The sequence below is a fragment of the Ictalurus punctatus genome, chromosome 7 (assembly GCF_001660625.3).
Source record: "Ictalurus punctatus breed USDA103 chromosome 7, Coco_2.0, whole genome shotgun sequence".
Lineage (NCBI taxonomy): Eukaryota > Metazoa > Chordata > Actinopteri > Siluriformes > Ictaluridae > Ictalurus > Ictalurus punctatus.
The window spans coordinates 5,994,096-6,011,563 of record NC_030422.2 but is presented as its reverse complement, the minus strand read 5'-3'; the positions used below and the strand labels follow the sequence as shown (position 1 = coordinate 6,011,563).

The 17,468-nt window shown below is 44.4% G+C and overlaps 1 protein-coding gene and 16 non-coding genes across 17 annotated transcripts in view; 16 read left to right on the top strand and 1 right to left on the bottom strand.

The window, feature by feature from the left end:
- LOC108267226 (uncharacterized) overlaps positions 1-17,468 on the bottom strand; it is a 128,960-nt gene that overhangs the window by 56,610 nt on the left and 54,882 nt on the right.
- Positions 1,245-1,318, top strand: trnat-agu (transfer RNA threonine (anticodon AGU)). Its single transcript has one exon. It is a non-coding gene; the product is annotated as a tRNA-Thr (tRNA).
- trnar-ucu (transfer RNA arginine (anticodon UCU)) lies at positions 1,592-1,681 on the top strand. The gene is given in 2 exon segments: positions 1,592-1,628; positions 1,646-1,681. It is a non-coding gene; the product is annotated as a tRNA-Arg (tRNA).
- Positions 3,814-3,887, top strand: trnat-cgu (transfer RNA threonine (anticodon CGU)). Its single transcript has one exon. It is a non-coding gene; the product is annotated as a tRNA-Thr (tRNA).
- On the top strand, positions 4,161-4,250 carry trnar-ucu (transfer RNA arginine (anticodon UCU)). Its single transcript is given in 2 exon segments — positions 4,161-4,197; positions 4,215-4,250. It is a non-coding gene; the product is annotated as a tRNA-Arg (tRNA).
- On the top strand, positions 5,797-5,870 carry trnat-agu (transfer RNA threonine (anticodon AGU)). Its single transcript has one exon. It is a non-coding gene; the product is annotated as a tRNA-Thr (tRNA).
- trnar-ucu (transfer RNA arginine (anticodon UCU)) lies at positions 6,144-6,233 on the top strand. The gene is given in 2 exon segments: positions 6,144-6,180; positions 6,198-6,233. It is a non-coding gene; the product is annotated as a tRNA-Arg (tRNA).
- On the top strand, positions 7,780-7,853 carry trnat-agu (transfer RNA threonine (anticodon AGU)). The gene has a single exon. It is a non-coding gene; the product is annotated as a tRNA-Thr (tRNA).
- On the top strand, positions 8,127-8,216 carry trnar-ucu (transfer RNA arginine (anticodon UCU)). The gene is given in 2 exon segments: positions 8,127-8,163; positions 8,181-8,216. It is a non-coding gene; the product is annotated as a tRNA-Arg (tRNA).
- trnat-agu (transfer RNA threonine (anticodon AGU)) lies at positions 9,763-9,836 on the top strand. Its single transcript has one exon. It is a non-coding gene; the product is annotated as a tRNA-Thr (tRNA).
- trnar-ucu (transfer RNA arginine (anticodon UCU)) lies at positions 10,110-10,199 on the top strand. Its single transcript is given in 2 exon segments — positions 10,110-10,146; positions 10,164-10,199. It is a non-coding gene; the product is annotated as a tRNA-Arg (tRNA).
- On the top strand, positions 11,745-11,818 carry trnat-agu (transfer RNA threonine (anticodon AGU)). Its single transcript has one exon. It is a non-coding gene; the product is annotated as a tRNA-Thr (tRNA).
- Positions 12,092-12,181, top strand: trnar-ucu (transfer RNA arginine (anticodon UCU)). Its single transcript is given in 2 exon segments — positions 12,092-12,128; positions 12,146-12,181. It is a non-coding gene; the product is annotated as a tRNA-Arg (tRNA).
- On the top strand, positions 13,728-13,801 carry trnat-agu (transfer RNA threonine (anticodon AGU)). The gene has a single exon. It is a non-coding gene; the product is annotated as a tRNA-Thr (tRNA).
- Positions 14,075-14,164, top strand: trnar-ucu (transfer RNA arginine (anticodon UCU)). The gene is given in 2 exon segments: positions 14,075-14,111; positions 14,129-14,164. It is a non-coding gene; the product is annotated as a tRNA-Arg (tRNA).
- On the top strand, positions 15,710-15,783 carry trnat-agu (transfer RNA threonine (anticodon AGU)). The gene has a single exon. It is a non-coding gene; the product is annotated as a tRNA-Thr (tRNA).
- On the top strand, positions 16,057-16,146 carry trnar-ucu (transfer RNA arginine (anticodon UCU)). The gene is given in 2 exon segments: positions 16,057-16,093; positions 16,111-16,146. It is a non-coding gene; the product is annotated as a tRNA-Arg (tRNA).

Here is a 17,468-nt window from a genome sequence, read left to right as displayed (position 1 = left end):
CAGTGCTTCCATCCTTGGAAGTATACAGGTGGAATGGAGATGAGTAGTCTGGGATTCCCAGAGCCAGGGCTGAGCTTAATGCCTGATAACAGAATGAGTGTTAGAGTCCATTTAAAGAGTTTACTCTACAAGATAAAAAGAGAAGAATAAGAACCGAGAGAGAGAGTGAGGGCGAAAGGCAGGGTGATTAGGACTGCTCAAAACAGCACATGCCATGAACGCAAAACAACTTGCTTCCGGTACATTATGACACAAGCTAGAGACCATCAGAATTGAAACACAGACATCATGCCTGAAATTTATCAGTAGATATATATCTTGACCTATGTTTGTGGTTTATCATAGGTTGAGGATCCTAGCAAGCCTCAAATCAGTGGTAGGAGCGGCATTCAGACACAAACAACATATATGCATCTGTATAGGATGCCTATGTCTAGGCTACTTTAGATTGAGCTAAGCTCCTCAAAGGAAGATGTCCAGGAACAGGGTTGGTGATGACTAGGCTATCTTTTTCTGAATCTGACACCACAGAATGTGCATTGCATGGCTTGGTGAGTGGATGCCTTATATCTGAGAAGAATTCCATGGTGAGGAATCCTGTTGAATATGGCAATTCCCGACTCTCAATCTTAGATATTCCAAACATGTTCCACATGTTTCTACTCATTTGGCCAAAATGAAGCTGAAGCTGTGCTAAATTTAAGTTCCTAAAAATAACATATATGCATCTGCCAAAGCAGCACCTGTGTAGGATGCATATGCCTATTCTAGATTCTCGGCTTTCAACATAAAAACACCTGTGTGATAAACAAGTGTAGGAAAGCATTATGCCCTAGCTGAATTTGGAAGAACCTGAGCTGAAACACCGTGGCGGCCTTTTGGTGTTGGCTCTGCGGTGCAGGGACTAGTGCATTGGACTTCTCGGTTTAGCATTGGAGCAATTCAAAGGTTGTAGGTTCAAGTTCCACAAGAGTCCTTTGCTTTCATGTGGCTGTTTTTTCTCTGTAGGACGCCTATGTCTAGGCTACTTTAGATGGAGCTAAGCTCTTCAAAGGAAGATCTCCAGGAACAACGTTGGTGGCCACTGGTCTAGGCTGTCTTTTCCTGAACCTGACACTACAGAATGTGCATTGCATATCTGGTTGAGTAGATGCCTTAATATGTCATCTAAGTCTGCATGCCATTAAATCTTAGCTTGACTAAGAGTCGACATTCAGCTTAGGATGGTTTATTCTGAGGTGGGTGGTGCTGTGGCTTAGTTGGTTAAAGTGCCTGTCTAGTAAACAGGAGATCCTGGGTTCAAATCCCAGCAGTACCTGCTGCAGGTCTCTTTTCTTGTTGCAAGAGCCATGCCTACTATCCCTTTGTTACAGGCAAGATAAAACACCAGCAAGCCTAGATTGGTTGAGCCAGAGCTATTTGCTTTCAGACATGTGTTGCAGCATGTAGAGTCTGTGCTATCAACAGTAAAACTCCTGTTTATTAAAGAAGTACAGGAAAGCACAATGCCGTCCCTGAATTTGGAAGGAACCCAGATGAAGTTTCTGCTACTGGACTGAGCAGCTACTGGACTGAGCAGCCCAGTAGCTTTGGCTCTGTGGCGCAATGGATAGCGTGTTGGACTTCTAGGCTCAGTAGTGGAGCAATTCAAAGGTTGTGGGTTCGAGTCCCACCAGAGTCGTCTGCTTTCATGTGGGTGTTGCTTGTTAGATTTTTCTGCGTAGGACGCCTATGTCTAGGCTACTTTAGACGGAGCTAAGTTGCAGCTCTGATTGTTATTCAGGATAGATAAGGCATGATGAGATGTGTGCAATGTGAGTGGGTGTGAAAGAACCAGTTTTTCAGTGTCAATGACCATGAGAGCAGATGCAGCAATAGCCCTTAATCAGGCAGGCATACCTTGTACTGCAGGTTCTATGGATTTGGAAAGATATGCTACCAGGCGATAGCTACCAACATGTTCCTGGGCCCGGACCCCCGCTGCAGTGCTTCCATCCTTGGAAGTATACAGGTGGAATGGAGATGAGTAGTCTGGGATTCCCAGAGCCAGGGCTGAGCTTAATGCCTGATAACAGAATGAGTGTTAGAGTCCATTTAAAGAGTTTACTCTACAAGATAAAAAGAGAAGAATAAGAACCGAGAGAGAGAGTGAGGGCGAAAGGCAGGGTGATTAGGACTGCTCAAAACAGCACATGCCATGAACGCAAAACAACTTGCTTCCGGTACATTATGACACAAGCTAGAGACCATCAGAATTGAAACACAGACATCATGCCTGAAATTTATCAGTAGATATATATCTTGACCTATGTTTGTGGTTTATCATAGGTTGAGGATCCTAGCAAGCCTCAAATCAGTGGTAGGAGCGGCATTCAGACACAAACAACATATATGCATCTGTATAGGATGCCTATGTCTAGGCTACTTTAGATTGAGCTAAGCTCCTCAAAGGAAGATGTCCAGGAACAGGGTTGGTGATGACTAGGCTATCTTTTTCTGAATCTGACACCACAGAATGTGCATTGCATGGCTTGGTGAGTGGATGCCTTATATCTGAGAAGAATTCCATGGTGAGGAATCCTGTTGAATATGGCAATTCCCGACTCTCAATCTTAGATATTCCAAACATGTTCCACATGTTTCTACTCATTTGGCCAAAATGAAGCTGAAGCTGTGCTAAATTTAAGTTCCTAAAAATAACATATATGCATCTGCCAAAGCAGCACCTGTGTAGGATGCATATGCCTATTCTAGATTCTCGGCTTTCAACATAAAAACACCTGTGTGATAAACAAGTGTAGGAAAGCATTATGCCCTAGCTGAATTTGGAAGAACCTGAGCTGAAACACCGTGGCGGCCTTTTGGTGTTGGCTCTGCGGTGCAGGGACTAGTGCATTGGACTTCTCGGTTTAGCATTGGAGCAATTCAAAGGTTGTAGGTTCAAGTTCCACAAGAGTCCTTTGCTTTCATGTGGCTGTTTTTTCTCTGTAGGACGCCTATGTCTAGGCTACTTTAGATTGAGCTAAGCTCCTCAAAGGAAGATGTCTAGGAACAGGGTTGGTGATGACTAGGCTATCTTTTTCTGAATCGGACACCACAGAATGTGCATTGCATGGCTTGGTGAGTGGATGCCTTATATCTGAGAAGAATTCCATGGTGAGGAATCCTGTTGAATATGGCAATTCCCTACTCTCAATCTTAGATATTCCAAACATGTTCCACATGTTTCTACTCATTTGGCCAAAATGAAGCTGAAGCTGTGCTAAATTTAAGTTCCTAAAAATAACATATATGCATCTGCCAAAGCAGCATCTGTGTAGGATGCATATGCCTATTCTAGATTCTCGGCTTTCAACATAAAAACACCTGTGTGATAAACAAGTGTAGGAAAGCATTATGCCCTAGCTGAATTTGGAAGAACCTGAGCTGAAACACCGTGGCGGCCTTTTGGTGTTGGCTCTGCGGTGCAGGGACTAGTGCATTGGACTTCTCGGTTTAGCATTGGAGCAATTCAAAGGTTGTAGGTTCAAGTTCCACAAGAGTCCTTTGCTTTCATGTGGCTGTTTTTTCTCTGTAGGACGCCTATGTCTAGGCTACTTTAGATGGAGCTAAGCTCTTCAAAGGAAGATCTCCAGGAACAACGTTGGTGGCCACTGGTCTAGGCTGTCTTTTCCTGAACCTGACACTACAGAATGTGCATTGCATATCTGGTTGAGTAGATGCCTTAATATGTCATCTAAGTCTGCATGCCATTAAATCTTAGCTTGACTAAGAGTCGACATTCAGCTTAGGATGGTTTATTCTGAGGTGGGTGGTGCTGTGGCTTAGTTGGTTAAAGTGCCTGTCTCGTAAACAGGAGATCCTGGGTTCAAATCCCAGCAGTACCTGCTGCAGGTCTCTTTTCTTGTTGCAAGAGCCATGCCTACTATCCCTTTGTTACAGGCAAGATAAAACACCAGCAAGCCTAGATTGGTTGAGCCAGAGCTATTTGCTTTCAGACATGTGTTGCAGCATGTAGAGTCTGTGCTATCAACAGTAAAACTCCTGTTTATTAAAGAAGTACAGGAAAGCACAATGCCGTCCCTGAATTTGGAAGGAACCCAGATGAAGTTTCTGCTACTGGACTGAGCAGCTACTGGACTGAGCAGCCCAGTAGCTTTGGCTCTGTGGCGCAATGGATAGCGTGTTGGACTTCTAGGCTCAGTAGTGGAGCAATTCAAAGGTTGTGGGTTCGAGTCCCACCAGAGTCGTCTGCTTTCATGTGGGTGTTGCTTGTTAGATTTTTCTGCGTAGGACGCCTATGTCTAGGCTACTTTAGACGGAGCTAAGTTGCAGCTCTGATTGTTATTCAGGATAGATAAGGCATGATGAGATGTGTGCAATGTGAGTGGGTGTGAAAGAACCAGTTTTTCAGTGTCAATGACCATGAGAGCAGATGCAGCAATAGCCCTTAATCAGGCAGGCATACCTTGTACTGCAGGTTCTATGGATTTGGAAAGATATGCTACCAGGCGATAGCTACCAACATGTTCCTGGGCCCGGACCCCCGCTGCAGTGCTTCCATCCTTGGAAGTATACAGGTGGAATGGAGATGAGTAGTCTGGGATTCCCAGAGCCAGGGCTGAGCTTAATGCCTGATAACAGAATGAGTGTTAGAGTCCATTTAAAGAGTTTACTCTACAAGATAAAAAGAGAAGAATAAGAACCGAGAGAGAGAGTGAGGGCGAAAGGCAGGGTGATTAGGACTGCTCAAAACAGCACATGCCATGAACGCAAAACAACTTGCTTCCGGTACATTATGACACAAGCTAGAGACCATCAGAATTGAAACACAGACATCATGCCTGAAATTTATCAGTAGATATATATCTTGACCTATGTTTGTGGTTTATCATAGGTTGAGGATCCTAGCAAGCCTCAAATCAGTGGTAGGAGCAGCATTCAGACACAAACAACATATATGCATCTGTATAGGATGCCTATGTCTAGGCTACTTTAGATTGAGCTAAGCTCCTCAAAGGAAGATGTCCAGGAACAGGGTTGGTGATGACTAGGCTATCTTTTTCTGAATCTGACACCACAGAATGTGCATTGCATGGCTTGGTGAGTGGATGCCTTATATCTGAGAAGAATTCCATGGTGAGGAATCCTGTTGAATATGGCAATTCCCGACTCTCAATCTTAGATATTCCAAACATGTTCCACATGTTTCTACTCATTTGGCCAAAATGAAGCTGAAGCTGTGCTAAATTTAAGTTCCTAAAAATAACATATATGCATCTGCCAAAGCAGCATCTGTGTAGGATGCATATGCCTATTCTAGATTCTCGGCTTTCAACATAAAAACACCTGTGTGATAAACAAGTGTAGGAAAGCATTATGCCCTAGCTGAATTTGGAAGAACCTGAGCTGAAACACCGTGGCGGCCTTTTGGTGTTGGCTCTGCGGTGCAGGGACTAGTGCATTGGACTTCTCGGTTTAGCATTGGAGCAATTCATAGGTTGTAGGTTCAAGTTCCACAAGAGTCCTTTGCTTTCATGTGGCTGTTTTTTCTCTGTAGGACGCCTATATCTAGGCTACTTTAGATGGAGCTAAGCTCTTCAAAGGAAGATCTCCAGGAACAACGTTGGTGGCCACTGGTCTAGGCTGTCTTTTCCTGAACCTGACACTACAGAATGTGCATTGCATAGCTGGTTGAGTAGATGCCTTAATATGTCATCTAAGTCTGCATGCCATTAAATCTTAGCTTGACTAAGAGTCGACATTCAGTTTAGGAAGGTTTATTCTGAGGTGGGTGGTGCTGTGGCTTAGTTGGTTAAAGTGCCTGTCTAGTAAACAGGAGATCCTGGGTTCAAATCCCAGCAGTACCTGCTGCAGGTCTCTTTTCTTGTTGCAAGAGCCATGCCTACTATCCCTTTGTTACAGGCAAGATAAAACACCAGCAAGCCTAGATTGGTTGAGCCAGAGCTATTTGCTTTCAGACATGTGTTGCAGCATGTAGAGTCTGTGCTATCAACAGTAAAACTCCTGTTTATTAAAGAAGTACAGGAAAGCACAATGCCGTCCCTGAATTTGGAAGGAACCCAGATGAAGTTTCTGCTACTGGACTGAGCAGCTACTGGACTGAGCAGCCCAGTAGCTTTGGCTCTGTGGCGCAATGGATAGCGTGTTGGACTTCTAGGCTCAGTAGTGGAGCAATTCAAAGGTTGTGGGTTCGAGTCCCACCAGAGTCGTCTGCTTTCATGTGGGTGTTGCTTGTTAGATTTTTCTGCGTAGGACGCCTATGTCTAGGCTACTTTAGACGGAGCTAAGTTGCAGCTATGATTGTTATTCAGGATAGATAAGGCATGATGAGATGTGTGCAATGTGAGTGGGTGTGAAAGAACCAGTTTTTCAGTGTCAATGACCATGAGAGCAGACGCAGCAATAGCCCTTAATCAGGCAGGCATACCTTGTACTGCAGGTTCTAAAGATTTGGAAAGATATGCTACCAGGCGATAGCTACCAACATGTTCCTGGGCCCGGACCCCCGCTGCAGTGCTTCCATCCTTGGAAGTATACAGGTGGAATGGAGATGAGTAGTCTGGGATTCCCAGAGCCAGGGCTGAGCTTAGTGCCTGATAACAGAATGAGTGTTAGAGTCCATTTAAAGAGTTTACTCTACAAGATAAAAAGAGAAGAATAAGAACCGAGAGAGAGAGTGAGGGCGAAAGGCAGGGTGATTAGGACTGCTCAAAACAGCACATGCCATGAACGCAAAACAACTTGGTTCCGGTACATTATGACACAAGCTAGAGACCATCAGAATTGAAACACAGACATCATGCCTGAAATTTATCAGTAGATATATATCTTGACCTATGTTTGTGGTTTATCATAGGTTGAGGATCCTAGCAAGCCTCAAATCAGTGGTAGGAGCGGCATTCAGACACAAACAACATATATGCATCTGTATAGGATGCCTATGTCTAGGCTACTTTAGATTGAGCTAAGCTCCTCAAAGGAAGATGTCCAGGAACAGGGTTGGTGATGACTAGGCTATCTTTTTCTGAATCTGACACCACAGAATGTGCATTGCATGGCTTGGTGAGTGGATGCCTTATATCTGAGAAGAATTCCATGGTGAGGAATCCTGTTGAATATGGCAATTCCCGACTCTCAATCTTAGATATTCCAAACATGTTCCACATGTTTCTACTCATTTGGCCAAAATGAAGCTGAAGCTGTGCTAAATTTAAGTTCCTAAAAATAACATATATGCATCTGCCAAAGCAGCATCTGTGTAGGATGCATATGCCTATTCTAGATTCTCGGCTTTCAACATAAAAACACCTGTGTGATAAACAAGTGTAGGAAAGCATTATGCCCTAGCTGAATTTGGAAGAACCTGAGCTGAAACACCGTGGCGGCCTTTTGGTGTTGGCTCTGCGGTGCAGGGACTAGTGCATTGGACTTCTCGGTTTAGCATTGGAGCAATTCAAAGGTTGTAGGTTCAAGTTCCACAAGAGTCCTTTGCTTTCATGTGGCTGTTTTTTCTCTGTAGGACGCCTATGTCTAGGCTACTTTAGATGGAGCTAAGCTCTTCAAAGGAAGATCTCCAGGAACAACATTGGTGGCCACTGGTCTAGGCTGTCTTTTCCTGAACCTGACACTACAGAATGTGCATTGCATATCTGGTTGAGTAGATGCCTTAATATGTCATCTAAGTCTGCATGCCATTAAATCTTAGCTTGACTAAGAGTCGACATTCAGTTTAGGAAGGTTTATTCTGAGGTGGGTGGTGCTGTGGCTTAGTTGGTTAAAGTGCCTGTCTAGTAAACAGGAGATCCTGGGTTCAAATCCCAGCAGTACCTGCTGCAGGTCTCTTTTCTTGTTGCAAGAGCCATGCCTACTATCCCTTTGTTACAGGCAAGATAAAACACCAGCAAGCCTAGATTGGTTGAGCCAGAGCTATTTGCTTTCAGACATGTGTTGCAGCATGTAGAGTCTGTGCTATCAACAGTAAAACTCCTGTTTATTAAAGAAGTACAGGAAAGCACAATGCCGTCCCTGAATTTGGAAGGAACCCAGATGAAGTTTCTGCTACTGGACTGAGCAGCTACTGGACTGAGCAGCCCAGTAGCTTTGGCTCTGTGGCGCAATGGATAGCGTGTTGGACTTCTAGGCTCAGTAGTGGAGCAATTCAAAGGTTGTGGGTTCGAGTCCCACCAGAGTCGTCTGCTTTCATGTGGGTGTTGCTTGTTAGATTTTTCTGCGTAGGACGCCTATGTCTAGGCTACTTTAGACGGAGCTAAGTTGCAGCTCTGATTGTTATTCAGGATAGATAAGGCATGATGAGATGTGTGCAATGTGAGTGGGTGTGAAAGAACCAGTTTTTCAGTGTCAATGACCATGAGAGCAGATGCAGCAATAGCCCTTAATCAGGCAGGCATACCTTGTACTGCAGGTTCTATGGATTTGGAAAGATATGCTACCAGGCGATAGCTACCAACATGTTCCTGGGCCCGGACCCCCGCTGCAGTGCTTCCATCCTTGGAAGTATACAGGTGGAATGGAGATGAGTAGTCTGGGATTCCCAGAGCCAGGGCTGAGCTTAATGCCTGATAACAGAATGAGTGTTAGAGTCCATTTAAAGAGTTTACTCTACAAGATAAAAAGAGAAGAATAAGAACCGAGAGAGAGAGTGAGGGCGAAAGGCAGGGTGATTAGGACTGCTCAAAACAGCACATGCCATGAACGCAAAACAACTTGCTTCCGGTACATTATGACACAAGCTAGAGACCATCAGAATTGAAACACAGACATCATGCCTGAAATTTATCAGTAGATATATATCTTGACCTATGTTTGTGGTTTATCATAGGTTGAGGATCCTAGCAAGCCTCAAATCAGTGGTAGGAGCGGCATTCAGACACAAACAACATATATGCATCTGCGTAGGATCCCTATGTCTAGGCTACTTTAGATTGAGCTAAGCTCCTCAAAGGAAGATGTCCAGGAACAGGGTTGGTGATGACTAGGCTATCTTTTTCTGAATCTGACACCACAGAATGTGCATTGCATGGCTTGGTGAGTGGATGCCTTATATCTGAGAAGAATTCCATGGTGAGGAATCCTGTTGAATATGGCAATTCCCGACTCTCAATCTTAGATATTCCAAACATGTTCCACATGTTTCTACTCATTTGGCCAAAATGAAGCTGAAGCTGTGCTAAATTTAAGTTCCTAAAAATAACATATATGCATCTGCCAAAGCAGCATCTGTGTAGGATGCATATGCCTATTCTAGATTCTCGGCTTTCAACATAAAAACACCTGTGTGATAAACAAGTGTAGGAAAGCATTATGCCCTAGCTGAATTTGGAAGAACCTGAGCTGAAACACCGTGGCGGCCTTTTGGTGTTGGCTCTGCGGTGCAGGGACTAGTGCATTGGACTTCTCGGTTTAGCATTGGAGCAATTCAAAGGTTGTAGGTTCAAGTTCCACAAGAGTCCTTTGCTTTCATGTGGCTGTTTTTTCTCTGTAGGACGCCTATGTCTAGGCTACTTTAGATGGAGCTAAGCTCTTCAAAGGAAGATCTCCAGGAACAACGTTGGTGGCCACTGGTCTAGGCTGTCTTTTCCTGAACCTGACACTACAGAATGTGCATTGCATATCTGGTTGAGTAGATGCCTTAATATGTCATCTAAGTCTGCATGCCATTAAATCTTAGCTTGACTAAGAGTCGACATTCAGCTTAGGATGGTTTATTCTGAGGTGGGTGGTGCTGTGGCTTAGTTGGTTAAAGTGCCTGTCTAGTAAACAGGAGATCCTGGGTTCAAATCCCAGCAGTACCTGCTGCAGGTCTCTTTTCTTGTTGCAAGAGCCATGCCTACTATCCCTTTGTTACAGGCAAGATAAAACACCAGCAAGCCTAGATTGGTTGAGCCAGAGCTATTTGCTTTCAGACATGTGTTGCAGCATGTAGAGTCTGTGCTATCAACAGTAAAACTCCTGTTTATTAAAGAAGTACAGGAAAGCACAATGCCGTCCCTGAATTTGGAAGGAACCCAGATGAAGTTTCTGCTACTGGACTGAGCAGCTACTGGACTGAGCAGCCCAGTAGCTTTGGCTCTGTGGCGCAATGGATAGCGTGTTGGACTTCTAGGCTCAGTAGTGGAGCAATTCAAAGGTTGTGGGTTCGAGTCCCACCAGAGTCGTCTGCTTTCATGTGGGTGTTGCTTGTTAGATTTTTCTGCGTAGGACGCCTATGTCTAGGCTACTTTAGACGGAGCTAAGTTGCAGCTCTGATTGTTATTCAGGATAGATAAGGCATGATGAGATGTGTGCAATGTGAGTGGGTGTGAAAGAACCAGTTTTTCAGTGTCAATGACCATGAGAGCAGATGCAGCAATAGCCCTTAATCAGGCAGGCATACCTTGTACTGCAGGTTCTATGGATTTGGAAAGATATGCTACCAGGCGATAGCTACCAACATGTTCCTGGGCCCGGACCCCCGCTGCAGTGCTTCCATCCTTGGAAGTATACAGGTGGAATGGAGATGAGTAGTCTGGGATTCCCAGAGCCAGGGCTGAGCTTAATGCCTGATAACAGAATGAGTGTTAGAGTCCATTTAAAGAGTTTACTCTACAAGATAAAAAGAGAAGAATAAGAACCGAGAGAGAGAGTGAGGGCGAAAGGCAGGGTGATTAGGACTGCTCAAAACAGCACATGCCATGAACGCAAAACAACTTGCTTCCGGTACATTATGACACAAGCTAGAGACCATCAGAATTGAAACACAGACATCATGCCTGAAATTTATCAGTAGATATATATCTTGACCTATGTTTGTGGTTTATCATAGGTTGAGGATCCTAGCAAGCCTCAAATCAGTGGTAGGAGCGGCATTCAGACACAAACAACATATATGCATCTGTATAGGATGCCTATGTCTAGGCTACTTTAGATTGAGCTAAGCTCCTCAAAGGAAGATGTCCAGGAACAGGGTTGGTGATGACTAGGCTATCTTTTTCTGAATCTGACACCACAGAATGTGCATTGCATGGCTTGGTGAGTGGATGCCTTATATCTGAGAAGAATTCCATGGTGAGGAATCCTGTTGAATATGGCAATTCCCGACTCTCAATCTTAGATATTCCAAACATGTTCCACATGTTTCTACTCATTTGGCCAAAATGAAGCTGAAGCTGTGCTAAATTTAAGTTCCTAAAAATAACATATATGCATCTGCCAAAGCAGCACCTGTGTAGGATGCATATGCCTATTCTAGATTCTCGGCTTTCAACATAAAAACACCTGTGTGATAAACAAGTGTAGGAAAGCATTATGCCCTAGCTGAATTTGGAAGAACCTGAGCTGAAACACCGTGGCGGCCTTTTGGTGTTGGCTCTGCGGTGCAGGGACTAGTGCATTGGACTTCTCGGTTTAGCATTGGAGCAATTCAAAGGTTGTAGGTTCAAGTTCCACAAGAGTCCTTTGCTTTCATGGGCTGTTTTTTCTCTGTAGGACGCCTATGTCTAGGCTACTTTAGATGGAGCTAAGCTCTTCAAAGGAAGATCTCCAGGAACAACGTTGGTGGCCACTGGTCTAGGCTGTCTTTTCCTGAACCTGACACTACAGAATGTGCATTGCATATCTGGTTGAGTAGATGCCTTAATATGTCATCTAAGTCTGCATGCCATTAAATCTTAGCTTGACTAAGAGTCGACATTCAGCTTAGGATGGTTTATTCTGAGGTGGGTGGTGCTGTGGCTTAGTTGGTTAAAGTGCCTGTCTAGTAAACAGGAGATCCTGGGTTCAAATCCCAGCAGTACCTGCTGCAGGTCTCTTTTCTTGTTGCAAGAGCCATGCCTACTATCCCTTTGTTACAGGCAAGATAAAACACCAGCAAGCCTAGATTGGTTGAGCCAGAGCTATTTGCTTTCAGACATGTGTTGCAGCATGTAGAGTCTGTGCTATCAACAGTAAAACTCCTGTTTATTAAAGAAGTACAGGAAAGCACAATGCCGTCCCTGAATTTGGAAGGAACCCAGATGAAGTTTCTGCTACTGGACTGAGCAGCTACTGGACTGAGCAGCCCAGTAGCTTTGGCTCTGTGGCGCAATGGATAGCGTGTTGGACTTCTAGGCTCAGTAGTGGAGCAATTCAAAGGTTGTGGGTTCGAGTCCCACCAGAGTCGTCTGCTTTCATGTGGGTGTTGCTTGTTAGATTTTTCTGCGTAGGACGCCTATGTCTAGGCTACTTTAGACGGAGCTAAGTTGCAGCTCTGATTGTTATTCAGGATAGATAAGGCATGATGAGATGTGTGCAATGTGAGTGGGTGTGAAAGAACCAGTTTTTCAGTGTCAATGACCATGAGAGCAGATGCAGCAATAGCCCTTAATCAGGCAGGCATACCTTGTACTGCAGGTTCTATGGATTTGGAAAGATATGCTACCAGGCGATAGCTACCAACATGTTCCTGGGCCCGGACCCCCGCTGCAGTGCTTCCATCATTGGAAGTATACAGGTGGAATGGAGATGAGTAGTCTGGGATTCCCAGAGCCAGGGCTGAGCTTAATGCCTGATAACAGAATGAGTGTTAGAGTCCATTTAAAGAGTTTACTCTACAAGATAAAAAGAGAAGAATAAGAACCGAGAGAGAGAGTGAGGGCGAAAGGCAGGGTGATTAGGACTGCTCAAAACAGCACATGCCATGAACGCAAAACAACTTGCTTCCGGTACATTATGACACAAGCTAGAGACCATCAGAATTGAAACACAGACATCATGCCTGAAATTTATCAGTAGATATATATCTTGACCTATGTTTGTGGTTTATCATAGGTTGAGGATCCTAGCAAGCCTCAAATCAGTGGTAGGAGCGGCATTCAGACACAAACAACATATATGCATCTGTATAGGATGCCTATGTCTAGGCTACTTTAGATTGAGCTAAGCTCCTCAAAGGAAGATGTCCAGGAACAGGGTTGGTGATGACTAGGCTATCTTTTTCTGAATCTGACACCACAGAATGTGCATTGCATGGCTTGGTGAGTGGATGCCTTATATCTGAGAAGAATTCCATGGTGAGGAATCCTGTTGAATATGGCAATTCCCGACTCTCAATCTTAGATATTCCAAACATGTTCCACATGTTTCTACTCATTTGGCCAAAATGAAGCTGAAGCTGTGCTAAATTTAAGTTCCTAAAAATAACATATATGCATCTGCCAAAGCAGCACCTGTGTAGGATGCATATGCCTATTCTAGATTCTCGGCTTTCAACATAAAAACACCTGTGTGATAAACAAGTGTAGGAAAGCATTATGCCCTAGCTGAATTTGGAAGAACCTGAGCTGAAACACCGTGGCGGCCTTTTGGTGTTGGCTCTGCGGTGCAGGGACTAGTGCATTGGACTTCTCGGTTTAGCATTGGAGCAATTCAAAGGTTGTAGGTTCAAGTTCCACAAGAGTCCTTTGCTTTCATGTGGCTGTTTTTTCTCTGTAGGACGCCTATGTCTAGGCTACTTTAGATGGAGCTAAGCTCTTCAAAGGAAGATCTCCAGGAACAACGTTGGTGGCCACTGGTCTAGGCTGTCTTTTCCTGAACCTGACACTACAGAATGTGCATTGCATATCTGGTTGAGTAGATGCCTTAATATGTCATCTAAGTCTGCATGCCATTAAATCTTAGCTTGACTAAGAGTCGACATTCAGCTTAGGATGGTTTATTCTGAGGTGGGTGGTGCTGTGGCTTAGTTGGTTAAAGTGCCTGTCTAGTAAACAGGAGATCCTGGGTTCAAATCCCAGCAGTACCTGCTGCAGGTCTCTTTTCTTGTTGCAAGAGCCATGCCTACTATCCCTTTGTTACAGGCAAGATAAAACACCAGCAAGCCTAGATTGGTTGAGCCAGAGCTATTTGCTTTCAGACATGTGTTGCAGCATGTAGAGTCTGTGCTATCAACAGTAAAACTCCTGTTTATTAAAGAAGTACAGGAAAGCACAATGCCGTCCCTGAATTTGGAAGGAACCCAGATGAAGTTTCTGCTACTGGACTGAGCAGCTACTGGACTGAGCAGCCCAGTAGCTTTGGCTCTGTGGCGCAATGGATAGCGTGTTGGACTTCTAGGCTCAGTAGTGGAGCAATTCAAAGGTTGTGGGTTCGAGTCCCACCAGAGTCGTCTGCTTTCATGTGGGTGTTGCTTGTTAGATTTTTCTGCGTAGGACGCCTATGTCTAGGCTACTTTAGACGGAGCTAAGTTGCAGCTCTGATTGTTATTCAGGATAGATAAGGCATGATGAGATGTGTGCAATGTGAGTGGGTGTGAAAGAACCAGTTTTTCAGTGTCAATGACCATGAGAGCAGATGCAGCAATAGCCCTTAATCAGGCAGGCATACCTTGTACTGCAGGTTCTATGGATTTGGAAAGATATGCTACCAGGCGATAGCTACCAACATGTTCCTGGGCCCGGACCCCCGCTGCAGTGCTTCCATCATTGGAAGTATACAGGTGGAATGGAGATGAGTAGTCTGGGATTCCCAGAGCCAGGGCTGAGCTTAATGCCTGATAACAGAATGAGTGTTAGAGTCCATTTAAAGAGTTTACTCTACAAGATAAAAAGAGAAGAATAAGAACCGAGAGAGAGAGTGAGGGCGAAAGGCAGGGTGATTAGGACTGCTCAAAACAGCACATGCCATGAACGCAAAACAACTTGCTTCCGGTACATTATGACACAAGCTAGAGACCATCAGAATTGAAACACAGACATCATGCCTGAAATTTATCAGTAGATATATATCTTGACCTATGTTTGTGGTTTATCATAGGTTGAGGATCCTAGCAAGCCTCAAATCAGTGGTAGGAGCGGCATTCAGACACAAACAACATATATGCATCTGTATAGGATGCCTATGTCTAGGCTACTTTAGATTGAGCTAAGCTCCTCAAAGGAAGATGTCCAGGAACAGGGTTGGTGATGACTAGGCTATCTTTTTCTGAATCTGACACCACAGAATGTGCATTGCATGGCTTGGTGAGTGGATGCCTTATATCTGAGAAGAATTCCATGGTGAGGAATCCTGTTGAATATGGCAATTCCCGACTCTCAATCTTAGATATTCCAAACATGTTCCACATGTTTCTACTCATTTGGCCAAAATGAAGCTGAAGCTGTGCTAAATTTAAGTTCCTAAAAATAACATATATGCATCTGCCAAAGCAGCACCTGTGTAGGATGCATATGCCTATTCTAGATTCTCGGCTTTCAACATAAAAACACCTGTGTGATAAACAAGTGTAGGAAAGCATTATGCCCTAGCTGAATTTGGAAGAACCTGAGCTGAAACACCGTGGCGGCCTTTTGGTGTTGGCTCTGCGGTGCAGGGACTAGTGCATTGGACTTCTCGGTTTAGCATTGGAGCAATTCAAAGGTTGTAGGTTCAAGTTCCACAAGAGTCCTTTGCTTTCATGGGCTGTTTTTTCTCTGTAGGACGCCTATGTCTAGGCTACTTTAGATGGAGCTAAGCTCTTCAAAGGAAGATCTCCAGGAACAACGTTGGTGGCCACTGGTCTAGGCTGTCTTTTCCTGAACCTGACACTACAGAATGTGCATTGCATATCTGGTTGAGTAGATGCCTTAATATGTCATCTAAGTCTGCATGCCATTAAATCTTAGCTTGACTAAGAGTCGACATTCAGCTTAGGATGGTTTATTCTGAGGTGGGTGGTGCTGTGGCTTAGTTGGTTAAAGTGCCTGTCTAGTAAAAAGGAGATCCTGGGTTCAAATCCCAGCAGTACCTGCTGCAGGTCTCTTTTCTTGTTGCAAGAGCCATGCCTACTATCCCTTTGTTACAGGCAAGATAAAACACCAGCAAGCCTAGATTGGTTGAGCCAGAGCTATTTGCTTTCAGACATGTGTTGCAGCATGTAGAGTCTGTGCTATCAACAGTAAAACTCCTGTTTATTAAAGAAGTACAGGAAAGCACAATGCCGTCCCTGAATTTGGAAGGAACCCAGATGAAGTTTCTGCTACTGGACTGAGCAGCTACTGGACTGAGCAGCCCAGTAGCTTTGGCTCTGTGGCGCAATGGATAGCGTGTTGGACTTCTAGGCTCAGTAGTGGAGCAATTCAAAGGTTGTGGGTTCGAGTCCCACCAGAGTCGTCTGCTTTCATGTGGGTGTTGCTTGTTAGATTTTTCTGCGTAGGACGCCTATGTCTAGGCTACTTTAGACGGAGCTAAGTTGCAGCTCTGATTGTTATTCAGGATAGATAAGGCATGATGAGATGTGTGCAATGTGAGTGGGTGTGAAAGAACCAGTTTTTCAGTGTCAATGACCATGAGAGCAGATGCAGCAATAGCCCTTAATCAGGCAGGCATACCTTGTACTGCAGGTTCTATGGATTTGGAAAGATATGCTACCAGGCGATAGCTACCAACATGTTCCTGGGCCCGGACCCCCGCTGCAGTGCTTCCATCATTGGAAGTATACAGGTGGAATGGAGATGAGTAGTCTGGGATTCCCAGAGCCAGGGCTGAGCTTAATGCCTGATAACAGAATGAGTGTTAGAGTCCATTTAAAGAGTTTACTCTACAAGATAAAAAGAGAAGAATAAGAACCGAGAGAGAGAGTGAGGGCGAAAGGCAGGGTGATTAGGACTGCTCAAAACAGCACATGCCATGAACGCAAAACAACTTGCTTCCGGTACATTATGACACAAGCTAGAGACCATCAGAATTGAAACACAGACATCATGCCTGAAATTTATCAGTAGATATATATCTTGACCTATGTTTGTGGTTTATCATAGGTTGAGGATCCTAGCAAGCCTCAAATCAGTGGTAGGAGCGGCATTCAGACACAAACAACATATATGCATCTGTATAGGATGCCTATGTCTAGGCTACTTTAGATTGAGCTAAGCTCCTCAAAGGAAGATGTCCAGGAACAGGGTTGGTGATGACTAGGCTATCTTTTTCTGAATCTGACACCACAGAATGTGCATTGCATGGCTTGGTGAGTGGATGCCTTATATCTGAGAAGAATTCCATGGTGAGGAATCCTGTTGAATATGGCAATTCCCGACTCTCAATCTTAGATATTCCAAACATGTTCCACATGTTTCTACTCATTTGGCCAAAATGAAGCTGAAGCTGTGCTAAATTTAAGTTCCTAAAAATAACATATATGCATCTGCCAAAGCAGCACCTGTGTAGGATGCATATGCCTATTCTAGATTCTCGGCTTTCAACATAAAAACACCTGTGTGATAAACAAGTGTAGGAAAGCATTATGCCCTAGCTGAATTTGGAAGAACCTGAGCTGAAACACCGTGGCGGCCTTTTGGTGTTGGCTCTGCGGTGCAGGGACTAGTGCATTGGACTTCTCGGTTTAGCATTGGAGCAATTCAAAGGTTGTAGGTTCAAGTTCCACAAGAGTCCTTTGCTTTCATGTGGCTGTTTTTTCTCTGTAGGACGCCTATGTC